At 39.9% G+C, this 12,994-nt stretch overlaps 1 protein-coding gene across 1 annotated transcript in view; it reads left to right on the top strand.

Annotated features, from left to right (window-relative positions):
• The first annotated feature begins 8,966 nt into the window (after window positions 1-8,966).
• The window catches only part of arhgap32b (Rho GTPase activating protein 32b), a 599,869-nt gene continuing 595,841 nt past the window's right edge, over window positions 8,967-12,994 (top strand). The window contains exon 1 of the mRNA XM_051932371.1: window positions 8,967-9,552. The gene's annotated coding sequence lies outside the window, so the exon portion shown is untranslated. The remainder of the gene's footprint in view (window positions 9,553-12,994) is intronic.

Here is a 12,994-nt window from a genome sequence, read left to right as displayed (position 1 = left end):
TACAATTTGTTGTATTTTATTCATTCAAGTACTTATTAATTTTTAATTTATTGTTCTTGCTTTTGTATTTATCTTTTTGTAAAGCACTAAGAGCTACATGCTCTCCATGAAAATGTGTTATAGAAAAAACACTGTTCAAATTTTTCACATGACTACCTTTTTAGTGCATTTCCACATAATGCAAATTCACCTACTATGATACTCATGTCATGGTATGTTTGTATGTATGAAACATACATGTATGTTTGTCCAAATGAAACAATTCGGCTCAAATTGAACTGACGTTGTTGAAATCAGGCACACTTATTCTTCATGGAAATTTCTCCAGACAATTCAATTTGTATTGAGATACCTCAAATACTGCATGCTGGACAAATTTTGAAATTTCAAACTCTCCCATTGAAAAGCTTTGGCATGTTTGTGTGCTTATCTCTCTTAAAACAGAAAACATTGTACGTACTTTAAACTATGAATTTTCCCATTCCAATTTTATCTAATGAGTGATTACCTCAACTTATATATATTTTTTTATATTCACTTACTGCAGAAAATGGGATGGGTGTTTTTTGGCAGGACTGGAAAAACAAATTTTGCCATATAAAAAAGTAAGCTATTAGATGAGGATTTATATGTTCATCTCACTAATAATATTCTTTATGTATTCAATATGGTAGTAATGATATTGTTTATTTATTCATAATTATATATTACCATCCCTTCTTGGTAGATCTTGTTACATGCTAAGAGAGTCTGACTTCTGCCTCCGCCACATCCCACTTTTATCTCTGCAGCTGTACAGTATCTTGCACAAACTTCAGTCATGGCAGCTCACTCTCTTGCTCCTTGAAATCAAAAAATTGAAGAATATAAGCAATAGTAACTATACCATCAATATCATAAAATATTATGAAATGATAATGCTGGCATTAACTTTGGCCTTGAATTTCTTTGGCTTTGTTTTTTTTTCTATTGTTTTCACTGGTCCTAGTGAGGTCTTCAAGTTTCATCTCCAGTTATGAAACTCTTCTTAAATTTCTCAGTCCATTAGCTCAAAATTCTCCCATGAATGTCGGTTGCAGGAGATGATTCAGCATTCTGGATGCAGTAGATGGCAGATGATTCAACATGCTGAACTCCCAACGTTTAAACATTTTTCTTATCTTTGCTCATGAAGAATGGATTCAGCTGACCCCTCCTATAATGTCTGCTATCACAGGCACCATCATTCTTCAATTCTTTATTATGATTTTTTCAGTGATGGCAACATTTTCTACTGTTGTTGATGGTGAAGCCCAAGCAAACCCTGAGTAAAACTCCAGAGATTTTCTGTGACAACAACATTCTATAGCCCATCTCTTGACTGAGGCATATGAATAGGACTGATCCTGGTACACACTGACTAGGTCACAAGGAATCTCTAAAGCCATGTTCTTTTCTACCATTTTGAAATGCATTGGTAGTCTGGCACATTTTTTAATTTTTTGTATCCATGTGGACTTGGTTCTTGAAAACGAAACATACCTAATGAATACTAAATGCTAGTTTACATACTGTAGTACACAGGGGCTAATCATTAGGCATTTACAAATAGTGTCCCTGTTTAATGTTTAGGCTCAAACCTTCTTCATCACCTCCTGTTTATTTTAGTATTTCTTTTCAGATCAAAAAGGTGTACATGTCCCAAAAACTGAGCAAATGTTTATATCCTTTAACAAAAGTTGTAGAGTAACTACCTTACAAGAAAAATGCGTGACCTACAATCTGAATTCTGAAAATTAGAAATAATTATGGCAGCAGACTAATTTTAACCTAACCATAAAGCTGTCTGCTAATCTGTTATGGAAACAATTATACTGAGATACACAGAGATCCCACACCTCTGGCTAGACTATTAAACTGATTAATAGAGAACAAAGAAGCAGTGCTCTTATTTTTATTGGTGTACTAGAACTCCACTGAACAATAAAACATTACATGTAAACCTAGTACGAGCACACTGTTAAGAAAGAGACAAGTTTCTAAAATGTCACCTCTTTATTCAGTGATGTGATTTGTCAGATTGTGCTGCCATTCATTTTCTGAACTTGCTTTTTTTGTCATTGTAGGGCTGCAAGAGCCGGAGCTGATTACAGAACGTTTAGGCACAAAGGTTCCCCATTACTAGGTGCACGTACTCATTCCCTCAGACTCATATAGAGACCATTTAAATTCAGAAATTACCCCAACCTATGCATATTTTGGATGTGAAACAAGAAAATAAACACGTAAAAAGAACAAAAACTGCCCATAGACATGGAAAGGCTTTGAGTGCAGGTCCCTGGAATTATGAGGCCCGAACACAAAGCACTGTGTTACCACGCTACTGTAATTTAGATTGTAAATGGCCGACATTCATGGTAGACTGGTACCTGCCATATATTGTCAAAATGGTAAAATTACATTTTGTTATTCAGAAAGAAGCCTCTTGGCTGGTCCACAGCTGACAAAATCAGGCAGTCAATGAAGAAATCTTCACTTTTTCCTGCTCATGGCATTAACACTGCCAAGAGGCCATTTGCATTGAACACAGATAAAAGGTATTGTATTGATTCAAGTGTCATAATTTGATTTAAAGGCCATTTTATTGGGACTCCACATAATGCAAATCATTCAGATATTTCAACATAGCTCAACTGCCATTTTCAGTGGTTTGCTCCAACAACCTCATCATGGTTTTAAGAAAGAAAGGATATTACACAATATTTCCAGTTCAGTTTTTTTTTTTTTTTAAAGAAAATCAACACTTTAAAAGTTTACAAAATCCCAAAGGAAATCAAAAAATAAAGATTAATGACTTCTTAACCATAGTGACTTTTGCATGCAAAGGCTTCAGGGAAACTGACAGTTATGTTTTGGAAAAGATCTGTTCAGAGACTTTTCCCTGTCCCGAACCTGTACCTACTCGTATAGACTGGTACTCACAGATTAACATCAACAAATACAGTGGATCTGATTAATATAATATATCCATCCATTATCCAAGCTGCTATATCCTAACTGCAGGGTCATGGGAGTCTGCTGGAATCAATCCCAGCCAACACAGGGCGCAAAGCAGGAAACAAACCCCGGGCATGGTGCCAGCCCACCGCAGGGCACACACACACCCACACACCAAGCACACACTAGGGAAAATTTAGGATCGCCAATGCACCTAACCTGCATGTCTTTGGACTGTGAGAGGCAACCGGAGTACCCGGCGGAAACCCACGCAGACATGGGGAGAACATGCAAACGAAGCGAACCCGGGTCTCCAAACTGTGAGGCAGCAGCGCTACCCACTGCACCACCATGCCGCACATAATATAATATAATATAATATAATATAATATAATATAATATAATATAATATAATATAATATAATATAATATAATACAATACTCTACCGCGGCTGTTCGTTTGTCTGTCTAGGATTTTGAATCACCTGTAGCTCGTAAACTGTTTGACCTATTGACGTGAAATTTGCTACACATATACTACATGATGTTTACTATCCGCTTTCAGGGTGATGATTGACCTCCAAGGTTATTCCTCTTTTAATTTTTATTTTATTTTATTGTAGAATCAACTCTCGGCAGCCAGGGCCAACTGGAGCATGCCTATGGGCGCTGTTCTCATTCCCTACCACCTTTGCCATCACTTCCCCTACATCTTCATATTTTAAATCATTCTTGAGGCAGATTGAAGACTTAAGTGCCAGCTTAAGTGAAAAATTAAGGAAAACATGCTGAGTAATTGTAACACAAACACTGACTTAATCAGTTTTAACATAAAAAGATGCCGACAAAAGAAGAGAAGAAGCAAGCACATCAACCTCTGAGCAAACAAATGCTAAACGTACAAAGAAAGAGGATGAAAACTACAAGTCAAGTGTATTCACTGCATGTTATCGTGCTGTGTGCCATTACTGGTATAATATAATAGAGGACTGCTGTGATGCCCTGATTGCCCACAGCCTTGGCATCACCTGTTTCCCAGGACATTAATAGTCATGCACCGAGAAATAGCAGGAGAATGATGAGAAAAGCAAAATGTCTGGTCTAAAATGCATTTATTCAAAACAATCTGTACCTACTGAAAAGTGCACTGCAGTTCTTCAATAAATAATGTTCTATAAAACATATGTTATATATGTTATACATAGACGGCACGGTAGTGCTGCTGCCTTGCAGTTAGGAGACCTGGGTTCGCGTCCTGGATCCCTCCTGCGTGGAGTTTGTATGTTCTCCCCATGTCTGCGTGGATCTCCTCCGGGAGCTCCGGTTTCCTCCCACAGTCTAAAGACATGCAGGTTAGGTGCATTGGCGATCAGAAATTGTCCCTACTTGGAAAATGGATGGATGGATGTTATACATATATTGATATAGGTTAAAACCAATAGATTATTCCAAAAAGTATTTTTAAAATGAAAACAAAAGTGTAGAGTTAGAATCAGCTTAATTATTGTCCACTTGAGTCCCAGTACATCTCTCTGCTTCTTTCCCCATCCATCTCATACCATCCTGGTCTCATCAGCAGGGCTGAGATGCTGGTGAGTGTTGTCAAGGATTTCATCCCAGCCTCCACAGTGCTTGGATGCTCATATATGGACTCCATTTTTATGCCGCCTGTCTTCAGTCTGGCAGTTACACCTGCTCCTCTAGATCAGTGGTTCCCAAAGTGGGGGTCGCGACCCTCTGGGGGGTCGTGAGACATTGGGGGGGGGGGGGGGTCGCGAGATGATTTCCAAGAAATCAAATACTTTTTAAAAACTTTTTAGAAATTAATTAATTTAATTTTTTAGAAATAAAATTTTATCCATAACTAACAAAAGATAAAAACTAGTAGTTAATAGTTACATTTAAAAAAAACATGCAAATTAAAAAGCCATCAGACTGTTTTGGAGTGAGTGCGTCGGTGTGTGTACAGACGGTGCTGGAGCAATGCTGGGGGTCTTAAAGCAAGAGTCTTACAAGTGGCGCCTCACGTAAAATTCACGTATTGTATTATACACAGAGAAGCTCTTGCGAGCAAAACACTTGACCCAGAACTTAAACGTGTTCTTGAGACTTCGATAAAAATGGTCAACAATATAAAAGCGCATCCACTCAATATCAGACTGTTTGCCACTCTCTGTAACGAACTGCGATCGGAGCATGAGTGCTTGCTTTTCCATACAGAAGTCAGGTGGCTTTCGCGAGGGAATGTGCTCTGCCGCCTGTTTGAGCTGCGGGACGAAGTGCGCTTATTTCTGATGGAGCATGGGTCCCAGCTCGCTGATCACCTCACTAATCCTGACTGGTTAACAAGGCTAGCGTATTTGGCTTGCATATTTGAAAAACTGAATGGACTTAATATGTCATTTCAAGGTGAGAAAACACACATAATTTCGCTAAATGATAAAATCCACGCATTCAAGAGAAAACTTGAGCGCTGGACTGAGCGAGTTGAAATAGAAAGGATTGATATGTTTTCTGAGCTGGATGAAAAAAGTTATATGGTTGTTAGAGCGTTATGTTCTTTTTTGTTGTCATGCTCTTGTTTGGATAAGATATTTTGTTGAAATTAAACAAATGAGTAAATTACTATTAAAAAAAATTATATGGTTGTTAGACCATTGTGTTCTTTCGTGTTGTCATTCTCATGTTTGGATAGGCCTATTGGCGCATGTGCACTGTTGCGCGAAACATTTGTATATTTTAACCACTTCCGAGGATAGTGGGGGTCACGAGTCACTGGCACGGTTATTTTGGGGGTCGTGAGCTGAAAAGTTTGGGAATCCCTGCTGTAGATGATCAGCAGGAGCGACCTGCCCCTAGAGAGCCATTCCACTCACTCCCTTGCAGGGCCACCCGACCTCCTTGCTTTCTTTCCTCTGCAAGTACACACTCCCACTGTCTTTATCTCTTCACTTCCTCGTTTGTTTTCCCAGATTCTATTCTACTTAGAACTTTTTTATACCATGTGGGTGCAGGTGTTTTAACTAACAACCCACAGAGAGTTAATAGCTTTTCACTTGCACGCACCTAGACCCCCAAAGTCTGAGCATTTTAATACAAAATCACACACTGCCACAGACCCTTAACAACTTGTATTACAGTTGCCTAGAGGCCAAACAAAGAGTTTTGCACTCTCAAAGCACTAAGGATCTGCCTGGTCACTATCTATATGGATTATACATGTTCTTCTCACTGTATTGAATGTCTATGAAGTTCTTCTTCTGTGCATTCTGGTTTATTTGACATCCAAAGGAAATGTACATTAAGTCACACTAATTTATTACTGAACAATTATAGGAATGTGCATTGAGATGGGTCACTTTCCTTTATAACAGGTCGGTGTGAAGCCAGCAACTCCTCTTTAACCATATATTGCAAATTAAATGTATAATATAATCCATACATCTTCTAAACTTACTTATCCAGAGCAAGAGCACAGAAAAGTTGGAGCTTATCTCAGCAAGCACTGGACACAAGGCAGGAACAAACCCTGGAGAGTACATTGCAGGGTGAGCACACAGACACACACTAGGACCAATTTAACATGACCAATTCTCTTAACCTGTATGATTTGGAATGTGGGAGGCAACTGGAAAACTCAAGGAAAACCTACGAAGACACAGGGAGAACCTGGGACATGAATCTTAGTCTCTTTGTTTAAAAGCAGCAGTGCTACCACTCTGCCACCTTGCGCCCATAATATAATATAATACAGGGTTACATTCCTGTCTTGCATTTAATGTTGCTATAATGGGCTTGTGCCTCTACGCTCATAAACTGAATTTAAACAAGCTTGAGAATTTTATGTTTGATTATACAGTGGTGTGAAAAACTATTTGCCCCCTTCCTGATTTCTTATTCTTTTGCATGTTTGTCACACAAAATGTTTCTGATCATCAAACACATTTAACCATTAGTCAAATATAACACAAGTAAACACAAAATGCAGTTTTTAAATGATGGTTTTTATTATTTAGGGAGAAAAAAAATCCAAACCTACATGGCCCTGTGTGAAAAAGTAATTGCCCCCTTGTTAAAAAATAACCTAACTGTGGTGTATCACACCTGAGTTCAATTTCCGTAGCCACCCCCAGGCCTGATTACTGCCACACCTGTTTCAATCAAGAAATCAATTAAATAGGAGCTGCCTGACACAGAGAAGTAGACCAAAAGCACCTCAAAAGCTAGACATCATGCCAAGATCCAAAGAAATTCAGGAACAAATGAGAACAGAAGTAATTGAGATCTATCAGTCTGGTAAAGGTTATAAAGCCATTTCTAAAGCTTTGGGACTCCAGCGAACCACGGTGACAGCCATTATCCACAAATGGCAAAAACATGGAACAGTGGTGAACCTTCCCAGGAGTGGCCGGTCGACCAAAATTACCCCAAGAGCGCAGAGACGACTCATCCGAGAGGTCACAAAAGACCCCAGGACAACGTCTAAAGAACTGCAGGCCTCACTTGCCTCAATTAAGGTCAGTGTTCACGACTCCACCATAAGAAAGAGACTGGGCAAAAACGGCCTGCATGGCAGATTTCCAAGACGCAAACCACTGTTAAGCAAAAAGAACATTAGGGCTCGTCTCAATTTTGCTAAGAAACATCTCAATGATTGCCAAGAATTTTGGGAAAATACCTTGTGGACTGATGAGTCAAAAGTTGAACTTTTTGGAAGGCAAATGTCCCGTTACATCTGGCGTAAAAGGAACACAGCATTTCAGAAAAAGAACATCATACCAACAGTAAAATATGGTGGTGGTAGTGTGATGGTCTGGGGTTGTTTTGCTGCTTCAGGACCTGGAAGGCTTGCTGTGATAGATGGAACCATGAATTCTACTGTCTACCAAAAAATCCTGAAGGAGAATGTCCGGCCATCTGTTCGTCAACTCAAGCTGAAGCGATCTTGGGTGCTGCAACAGGACAATGACCCAAAACACACCAGCAAATCCACCTCTGAATGGCTGAAGAAAAACAAAATGAAGACTTTGGAGTGGCCTAGTCAAAGTCCTGACCTGAATCCAATTGAGATGCTATGGCATGACCTTAAAAAGGCGGTTCATGCTAGAAAACCCTCAAATAAAACTGAATTACAACAATTTTGCAAAGATGCGCTGTAAAAGACTCATTGCAAGTTATCGCAAACGCTTGATTGCAGTTATTGCTGCTAAGGGTGGCCCAACCAGTTATTAGGTTCAGGGGGCAATTACTTTTTCACACAGGGCCATGTAGGTTTGGATTTTTTTTTCTCCCTAAATAATAAAAACCACCATTTACAAACTGCATTTTGTGTTTACTTGTGTTATATTTGACTAATGGTTAAATGTGTTTGATGATCAGAAACATTTTGTGTGACAAACATGCAAAAGAATAAGAAATCAGGAAGGGGGCAAATAGTTTTTCACACCACTGTAAGAGAGGGGTATAATGCTGCACATCTGAAGGGCTCTAGGTTCGAGCTCAGGCTAGCCATGATATGGGCTTTGATTGTTATCCACCATACCGGCATGAGTTTTCTTCTGGCACCCGATTTCCTCCCACATCCCAAAGGAATGCATATTTGACTGATTTGCCTCCCCTGCAGATGATAGAAATAATCTCCAACTACCACTCCTGACTCCTGAATGGAGCAAAGGGGTTTAAAGAACTGGAAACCGGTTTCTAAATAACTTGAATATTTTAAAATACATATCTGTATATCTCAGTTTTAATCTGGCAGCAATCCTCAGAATAAACCCCAATGAAAAGAAACATTGCTGTTGCTTTAAGCAGTAAATTGTTCTCTTTTTATTGTTTTTATCTAAACCTTTTTTTAGTGTATACCTTTTTTTGTGAAAGAATAAAGTTTGTACAGTGTGCGCGCTCCTTCAGTTCAGTGCGCGTGACACCGACGCCCCAGGTCAATTTTCCTCCTCCCTTGGTGTCGCGTGAAAGTACACGCGTGCGCGATCCCGATTTGACAAACTCCCGGATAAAAAAAAAGAGTCGGCGGTCCGCATGGAAACGCAGCTCCGAGGATTTAAGGGGCAGTAAATACAATCTGATTTACAAACTCACCGAACAATTGGAAGCGCTGTATTGGTTTTCATTATGAACGCCAGGAGGAAAGGACAAACAACAATTTAGAGAGAGAGAGAGACAAGGATTTAAGTGGAACGACTCCGGGTGCCGCTCCAGCTGCTGCGGACTTGCAGAGAAAAGGAAGTCGCACTGTTTGATTGGGAATCATTGGGAATCGCGCCCTCTCTTCCCCCGCACACGCGCTCTCACACAGATAATAACGATTTTTGAATATCTGTAATGCGTTGTGAACAATTAAAATTATCCTCCACTGGACTTGTATTTTCCTGGCATGTTTGCTGATTTTACAGAGGGGAATACCTACACCTTCCTGACTCTTGATGTTGTTGCTTTTATATGTATTTATAATGCGCTTTTCTGGAGACAGCAGAACCTGCTGCAGAGTAGCAGCCACTGAGGAGCTTCACGGGAGAAGAAGCGACATTTAAGGAAGCAGAGCGAATTTCAAAAGCACAGGTAAGAGAAGCCTGGGAAAAAGCGAGGCTGGCAGCCGGTGCGTGGGAGCCGGAGAGAGAGATCACCTGCAGTGTGGCGCAGGAGAGGGAGAGCCGAGGGAAAGTTGCGCTACCTGCGGCAGGGCATGTCTCTGCATCGTGTGCCAGCATGCCCCAGTCCCGGAGCCCCCCGCTCCCTGGCATGCTTATGTACACGTTCGGAAACGTTTCTCTGTATGCGTGTACTACATCACCCGAGTCTTGGGATTGTGCTCTTTTCAGTTATCCATTTCCGTCCACCCATCTATCTATTAATCAGGCTATCGATGACTCACTACCCATATCTGTCCTCGCTGTCGTACTGCGTGTTTTTAGATGACGCGATTAGCCACATAGTTTCTGTGTAACGCGGCGTTAAGTATTCTGGTCCGATTGCTCAGTCCTTCCATCTCTCATTGCTATTTTTATTCTTTATTATCCATCATTACTAATTTAGTCATATTACAGCCTTCTATATATCTCTAGTTTCGTTATAGTCATGGCAGTCCGTGTCTGTCTACCAGCCCCAACGCGATCCAGTGCCTATCAATTTGCAACACTATAATGCAATTTCTGTGCAAGTGAACTCGAACCTAGTACCATCTTATGTCGGTTCATCTTTTCAGACACTATGTTTATATTTCCATTTGTTCCGATACATTGCTAACAATAAATTAATTCATCCATTGTTTTTTTTTGTGTTGCTGGTGTACGTCAACATCATTAAAGTCCTGTAACTTTGCAATAATATGATTTCTCACTTGCCCCATGACAGTCAGTCTGTCAAGCTGCACCTTCACGTTCCTTTACTTGCAGTTTACATTCTTATGGCTGTCCAGCTGTCATCGTGCGTTCTCGTACTTGCTCTCACATTCGAATATCTGTCCATCTGTCCTTTGACATTGCTATCTGTGCCCCTTTTCCCTGCTACTAGACTGTTTCTGTCTTGTAACCTATAGCTTACCACTTCTTTCATTCGGACATCTCCATCCCTGTTTTGCATCATTCCTCACTCGTTTTATGCAAAGCTTAGTTTTTAACGTCTTATCGTTTCTGATGCATGTGACAATCCCCACAGCTTTTTCGCCTTCTCTACAGTATTTTTTTCTGTCAGATTTTGTCATTTTATCCCTGTCTGTCAGTCCGTGTTCCTGGTCTCCGCTCTCTTGCTGATGTCATTCGCGAGGCCGAATGTGTATTTTTTCTTATGAGGGCTGCTCCATGGTTTTTGTATTGCACTTCTTTTAATTTTCCTCCTTCAGTGTGTCTTTCTCTGTTCCTGATTACATAGTTATAGGGTCTGTGTCTCTCGCTTTTTGGTTCTCTGTCTCGTTGCATCTTCACTGGTCTTCCATGACTCCTTTTTTTTTATCGCGTTTCAATGTATGTAACTTAGGCTATTAATGTATAACTTTCTATCTGTCCCTATTTCTTAATCTTGCTAACACCATTTTTTATTGTCTTTCTGTACTCATCCATCTGTGTGACCAGGTGTTGTCTGTCTCAGTTCTGTTTTTATCAGAACTGTTATAATCCACCTCCATACCAATTCACTGTAATTTGTTTTACAATAATTTTACAGTGTTCAGGGCGCTTGACTCATTTTTCTCTCTCTCTTCATTACAATTTTGGCCTCTCTGATGCTGTGTCTTTTTTACATGATTATACCTTTTACTCTGTTAGTCAGTGTGGTTTTGGTATTCCAACTTATTATTGTACTGTATTTTCACACTTTCTGTTTTTAATCTCTGTCCCTTTATTGTTACTGCACACAATTTGCCTGTTTTGAAATGGTGTATGTTTGCTTTTGTCTTTCTTCGTCACTGCTTAATCCTCCCTCACATTATCTCATTCACTTCTTCACCTCGCTCTGTCTCAAATTCTATCCTACTTTTTAGCTCTGCTAGCATGGTGTGTTATTGCACAGTGTATTTTATAGTCTTGCTGTATAATATTGTACAGTTGCAGAGAAGGAAATTGGTGTTTCAGTCCCTTTATAAATTAAATGCTAAATGTGGACATCTGAAATTCTAGTGTTTTAAAGTTTAGGTGCTATACTGTCATTATAGAGTTCTGCTCATATCATCTCGATTTGTTTTCCAGTCATGGATTCAACAGCCTCTACTTTTTCAGCCTTTAAAATATTTGCCTAGTGAAGTTACTGGTTCTGTTTTTTCACCAGAAATGATTTGAAATTGCGTGCCTAGCAGTATAGAGAGAGCCCTTGTGTAAGCCTCCTTAAAGGCTGCCTTTGAAGCACATTATCCAATCTTCCCATGCCTTTATCTGGTTTTTGCAGAATCTGTGTTGATTTCCCCCACTCTTCTTCTCCCTTGCTTTAGTTTGTGTTGTACACTAGATTTACTGCTTAACATCTTTCATATGGTTTTTATTGTTTCGTTTGCATGTTGTCTAATTGTTTACTCATTACTGCTGTGACTTGAGTCTCTATAGACATCCACATAATGATGTCACTGACCCTGACGTAAGTGCAGTAGAAGTTTATATATGCATAAAAATAGGTTGAAATATAATGAATACACACATTTTTCTCCAAGTCAGTTTTCATCAGAATGCTGTAAATACTACATTCGAAGTGTTAAGGGGTATCGGTTTCCAACATTAAATCAACATGTGTGATCAACATGGACAACACGTTTCACACAGGTAATGGAGTTTGTGCAGTCAGCCTATATTTGTGGCAAGTGGGAGATGACCCAATTTGTGAAGGTGTTGCATGGAGAACAATGTTACACATTGTTGATAATTGTATTCTGAATACAGTGGCCAGCTTCACCTGTATGATGAATTTGCAGTTAAATGATTGGGGTGTGCACACATACGCTGATGTTGATGATACACATCATGGCCAACAGTGATTTCAAGATTTGCTTTAGATCTAATCATTTGCTTCTTCCTATTTACTTTTATATATGTATATTCCTATGATTCCAGGCAGGACCCCCTAGCGGCCACCTCAGCTCCCAACCAGGCTGTGGAGGACTCCATCTCCCATGGAGCCATGCGGGAGGTTGGGGAATCACCGTTGGCCAGGGAGGCTGCCACCAAGCGTCCCGGGGGAGGTATTGAGCTGCCCATGGTTGCTCCCCTGGAACATACGCAGCAGGGGCATCCCGGCTGGGCATGGGACCCGGCCGCCCATCACACTATATGAATATATGTGTATATGTATATACAGTATGTGTATGTGTGTATATATGTATATGTGCGTGTGTGTGTGTGTGTGTGTATATATATATATGTATGTATGTATACAGTACACCCCCAAAATTCGTGGGGGTTACGTTCCTAGAGCACCCGCGAATTGTGAAAAACTGGGACTTTTGGATGTGGTTAAAAAATGCCTTTTAAATGCCTATTTTTATAGTTTAAACCCTAAATACAGTATGCCCCCAAGCACTTTA

This window comes from Erpetoichthys calabaricus, chromosome 9 (assembly GCF_900747795.2).
Source record: "Erpetoichthys calabaricus chromosome 9, fErpCal1.3, whole genome shotgun sequence".
Classification (NCBI taxonomy): Eukaryota; Metazoa; Chordata; class Cladistia; order Polypteriformes; family Polypteridae; genus Erpetoichthys; species Erpetoichthys calabaricus.
Note: the sequence above shows the minus strand (reverse complement) of the source record. Positions and strands in the feature narration are given on the sequence as shown.